Below are 6,231 nucleotides of genomic sequence, written 5' to 3'. Positions count from 1 at the left end.
TAGTGAGTCTAGTGATGATGACATAGATTATTCATGCTTGTTCAAGGGCTTAGATAGATCTAAGATAGATAAAATCAATGAATTGATTGATGCATTGAATGAAAAGGATAGGCTTTTAGAAAAGCAGGAGGATTTATTGTATGATGAACATGATAAATTTGTAGAGGCACAAAAATCATATGCTTTAGAAGTAAAAAGAAATGAAATGCTTTCTTATGAACTATCTACTTGTCATGAAACCATTTCTACTTTACAAGGTGTTAACAATGATTTAAATGCTAAGTTAGAAGTAGCAAATAAATCTAATTCTTATGTAGAACATGTTAAGATTTGCACTAGGTGTAAGGATTTCGATGTTGATGCCTGTAGTGAACATCTAGTTTTAATTTCCAAATTAAATAAGGAAGTGGCTAGTCTTAATGCCCAACTTAAGACTAGCAAGAATGAAGTTGATAAAATAAAATTTGCAAGGGATGCCTATACGGTTGGTAGACACCCCTCAATTAAGGATGGTCTTGGCTTCAAGAGAGAGGCCAAGAACTTAACAAGCCATAAGGCTCCCATCTTCGTCAAGGAGAAAGGGAAGGCCCCTATGGCTAGTAATGCTAAAAAGAACCATGCTTTTATGTATTATGATAGGAGAAATGCTAGAAATGCTTATAATGATTTTGATTCACATGTTTATGATTCTCATGCCATGTTTGCCTCTAGTTCTTCTTATAAGCATGATAGGGATATGCCTAGGAGAAATATTGCTCATGTGCCTAGAAAGAATGTTATTCATGCTCCTAGGAAAGTAGTGAATGAACCTTCTATAATTTATTGTGCTTTAAACACTTCCTTTGCTATTTGTAGAAAGGATAGGAAAATAGTTGCTAGGAAGTTAGGGGCAAAATGCAAGGGAGACAGGACTTGCATTTGGGTCCCTAAGGACATTTGTGCTAACCTTGCAGGACCCATGTAACACCCAAATTCTGAATTTGGAATTGGTAGAAGAAATCTGAACAAAGTATCATTGGGAAATAAGAAAATGAGGAGAAAAAGAATTTTTTTTAAAACCATTTATACATTTCATGAAATAAATAAACAAGGAGAATAAAACTTAAACTAGTAATAATAAAATAATTTGGTTTATATTCACCTTTGGATTCCAATTGATATATTTGAAAATCTGAAAACTAAAATAGAAGTATAAATTTGAATTTGGAATAGAAAATAGAAAATAAATGGGAAGGGAAGAACTAAGAAAAATACTACATAAAATAAAATAAAAATCAGGATAAACATCCTTCATACTTATATTATTAAATTATACCTTTCAAACTGAGGACAAGTTATTTCACAAAATTTGAATTTAAACTTGAACTCGAATTGGATTTGAAATTGAAGAAAAGAAATAGAAAATAAAATGGAAAAAGAGAAAAAAAAACCTTACCTGGGCCGCAACCTGGAATTCGGCCCACTTGGCCTTTCTCCCCCGCGCGGCCCATTTAACCCACGCGCGCGCCCAAACGGGCACTGACAGGTCGGGCCCGCGCGTCATACGTCGCTCCCCCGCGCCCGCGTATTCCTTCTCTCGCTGACATCATGGGGCCCTCTGCCCAGTCTCTCTCACCCGCGCTCGCTCCTCCCTCCCTCTCTCTGGTCCGCGGGGTCCGCATGTCGGGCTCGTCTTCAACAGCTCGCTGCAACAAACGCGCGCGGACTCCGAAGCTCGCCGGTAATCTCGGCGTCCGTGCAACGACCGTGGGTGCGCTCCGGGTATAAAGCTCACCGGGCTCGCCTCTCCTCCCTATCTCCCTACTATCGCGACCACCGCCGTAGCTGTACGCCACCGTGCCGCCGCGGAAGATCGGGAGCCGTGGGCATCGGGGACCGCCGCCGTCACCTCGCTCCGTTCGTGGCTCTGGATCTTCGGCGGGTCGTTGCGGAAGCTTTGGTGCACGTAGTTGAAGAATCGGGGCGGTCTTGCTTCGGTAATTCCTCGCCGGTGTTGCAAGAACTCCGCCGAGCCGCCCAAACACGTGCACAACCCGTCTGCGCGCCCGATTTCCGGTAGATCCACCTCCCAACTCTCTGCGCTGCCCTCCTTTACGTTTTGCCCGGTTCAATTTCGTGTTTAGCGTTCGGAAACGGCCGATTGCATACCTCGCCGGCGTGCTCCGTCGTGTGCCCTGGGCGGCGCCACCGTCGCTCGGCGAGAAATTGGGGGAGACACCGGGGCCGTCGATGCGGAGTCGGATGGCCAGGATTAGAAGCCGGGTAACGGTTCGATCTGGGTTTGTTAGGACCGTCCGATGCGGGGCGAACGCGTTGGATTTAATGCAAGGTAAAGGAATCCGGAACCATCGGATCGCGATCCAACGGATTGGATTGCGTACCGATTGGGGTGGGGTCGATCTAATCTGAGCCCTCCGTTTCTGATCGGACGGCCCATATCACCGGATACCCCTTTCGCGTGGCAAATTTTATAAAGAGCCCCTCCACTTATTTGAAATAAACCCGCAGTCCAGGGTGACTGTGCTCTGTGTCGGGGGAAACTTACGCGGTGGCCCCTGAGTTTCTTTTTATTTGACGCGCAGTCCAGATAACAGAGAAATTAGATAATTGATATTAAAAATTGATTTTTAGTATAAAAATAAATCTTAAAACTTGTATAATTCATATTTAATTCATTTTAACTCCAAATTGAGTCATTCCAGTTGCAATAATTTTGTATTAATATTGTCTATCAACTAGTAACACTGTTTAACTATGAAACTTGAATTAAAATGGTTCACTTGGATTAATCTATTCTAAGCACTAAATAATTTCGGAAATTCATAACTAAATAACTATAACTCCAAATTTAGTGATTCTTGTTCCTACGACCTCGTAGCAACGCGTAGATTATTGTTGCTCGGTTTGTACTTATGTTTGGTGTAATGTTAATTTTGCCTATACAATGTTTGTTTGTATTGCTACGACTAGAGTGAGATCACGTATCACCTGAAGATCATCTTGGTACCTGGATTCTCAAGGCCCAGGCAAGTTGTGCCCTTGATCACTTCTTTTTACCTACTCATGTTCTAATTAATCATAATGATCTGCATAGGTTAATTTTGATGGGACCCAATAGGTTACCCTAGTTTGTCTATCTTTATACCTTGTTTACCACTGAACTTTCTGGGTAGTACTTGCTAGTGCTATATGTGGATTTTGGGTATGAAGATTACACTATTCATGATTATACCTTTGTTATCAGTTGTTATTTACGGTTCATATTAAGATCATTATGTTAATTGGAACATGGAGAACCACCCGGGAAAACAGTGCTACCACAAGGGTTTAATGGGACGCCCTTGGCTGATTAATTAGGAAAGCTAGTGGAAGACTACCTTACCCGAAAGGGGCAAGGGCAGTAGGGGAGAGGTCAGTGCGGGAAGTGCCCTCGGGAGGATTTTGCTGCGATGGCGGTCCTGCAAGGGATTCCTGTACTGGATCTTCCTATAAACTGTAGCGGGTTTTCGGAAGCTAGTGGAACTTTGTAAAGGCCTCGTAGTGGATCCCTAGCCATTCACCTCGGAAGTGTCTTAGGGCCTTGCAAACCCTGGCGACATGGGATACACGACTTGTGGGTAAAGATGCGCAACCTCTGCAGAGTGTAAAACTGGTATACTAGCCGTGCTCACGGTCATGAGCGGCTCGGACACTCACATGATTAATTTATGGAACTAAACTCAATTTGTCATATGAATTGCATTGCAGGTGATGTGGTTACTTTTGTTCTACTATTTAATTGGGTTGGTATTTACTTATACTTAGTAACTGCTAATAAAATTTTGACCAACTTTAAAAGCAATGCTCAGCTCTAACCATCTTCTTTGGTAAGCCTTACACTTCACGTGAGCTCCCACCTTTGGCGGGTTCATACACATTATTCCCCACAACTTGTTGAGCGATGAACGTATGTGAGCTCACTCTTGCTGTCTCACATACACCACAGGTCAAGACCAGGTACTGCAGGATTATGCTCATGGAGGATGCTGTGATGAGTTCGTGAGAGGTCTAGGTCGTCGTCTCCCAGTCAACTTTGGGTTGCTGGACCGTTGTCTCCTTATAATGTAATTATTTATTTTGTACAGAACTCCTGTTGTATATAAAGATGTGACATTCGATCCTGTGCCACTATACATCATATGTATGAGACTTGGTCCCAGCATACCTGGTGTTTATGTTAGCGCCCGGGTTTTGGACCCCTAAAATCCGGGTGTTACAGAAGTGGTATCAGAGGAATGTTGACTGTAGGACGAAACCTAGATAGAACTGGACGACCATTGTCTACTTACCTTTGCTACTCTGATCTTTTCTAAACTTTCCTTAATCTTCTACTCATCTATTTCCGCTTTACTCTGATTATTCTTATCTTTTCTTTTCTAAAGACAAATGTGGATTTCACACTTTGAAATCCTGTGCCTAAAGTGACTTTAAGAATAGGAGATCTATTCTTAGGAACAAAAACAAAACTATTTTTTTAAAAAAAAAACATTTATATGCTTGAATGTTTGTTCTTATGATACTTGCCTGATTTGGATCTTTGTTTGAGTGTGATGAGTTGTGGAGTAATGTCCACAATTGCATCTGCATATACACATATGTATAAAAATATATTTATAAAATAACTAGACAACCTAAATTATCCCCATTGGAACCTATCTAGCTTAAGAGATTTATCTTATCCTAAAAGATCTCATTCTAACCAATTCATCTTATCTTAAAAGATTCTCCCCTATCTTAATAGATTCATCTCATCTTAAAGAAATTCTATCCTACACTCATAGATCTATCTTATCTTAAAAGATTCTATCTTATCTTATGGATTCATCTTGCCCTAAATTGAATATTTATTCCCCTCTAGAATAACAACCATGACCTAATTAAAATTAATGAGATTCTATCTAGTCCAATCTGGTTATACCAATCTAACCTAAAATTGATGCCCTAGATTAACTTGACCATATACATATGCAACTACCTTACCCATCCAATAGATGCATGATCCCTCGGTGTTAACCTAATAGAGCTTTTAACCTAATGATCCATCCTATCCCAAAAGATTCTAAACATGTATCCTACCCTAGTAGATCTATCTAACCTAAACTAGTCAAACTAGTCATACCAATCTAATCTAGATTCCATCTAATCTATTATGATCTAATCTAGAGTAAGTTACTTAATACTAGTATAAGAGATAAGTCCATACCCCTCAACTAGTGCCTTAAACCCACTCACCCACATGCATGAGATCTGATCTAACCAATAGGGCCATGATGAATGGTATAACTTTTCTATTCTCACCTAATAACAAACAAACTTTTAACCTACACATAATCCATCCTACTCACATATATCTTAACCATATGTCCTTAACTCGGATGGCAACTCCAAGAAGAAAGGCCAAAGGAGACCAACCACATCAAAGAAGGATAAGCATTAACTCAAGACTTCAAAGATCAAGTTGAATCGCCAACGGAGTCAAGATCCACAAATCTTGGATGGAGTCTTTTTCTTACCCCACTCCTTACCCAAAACTATATATGCTTTAAAGATATCATTTATCCTGCATAATAAAGTGGCTATACCCATATATACCCATGCTTTTCTAATCACCTGATAATTTGTGATATAAAAAAAAAAGAGAAGAGTTTTGGTATTAAAATCAATTAGAAACTAACCCATAGACTACAAACAATTTCTTCTACATCCTCTTACTAATCTCGGGGACGAGATTATTTTTAAGGGGGGTAGGATTTGTAACACCCAAATTCTGAATTTGGAATTGGTAGAAGAAATCTGAACAAAGTATCATTGGGAAATAAGAAAATGAGGAGAAAAAGAATTTTTTTTAAAACCATTTATACATTTCATGAAATAAATAAACAAGGAGAATAAAACTTAAACTAGTAATAATAAAATAATTTGGTTTATATTCACCTTTGGATTCCAATTGATATATTTGAAAATCTGAAAACTAAAATAGAAGTATAAATTTGAATTTGGAATAGAAAATAGAAAATAAATGGGAAGGGAAGAACTAAGAAAAATACTACATAAAATAAAATAAAAATCAGGATAAACATCCTTCATACTTATATTATTAAATTATACCTTTCAAACTGAGGACAAGTTATTTCACAAAATTTGAATTTAAACTTGAACTCGAATTGGATTTGAAATTGAAGAAAAGAAATA

The sequence above is a fragment of the Zea mays genome, chromosome 9 (genome assembly GCF_902167145.1).
Source record: "Zea mays cultivar B73 chromosome 9, Zm-B73-REFERENCE-NAM-5.0, whole genome shotgun sequence".
Taxonomy (NCBI): domain Eukaryota; kingdom Viridiplantae; phylum Streptophyta; class Magnoliopsida; order Poales; family Poaceae; genus Zea; species Zea mays.
Note: the sequence above shows the minus strand (reverse complement) of the source record.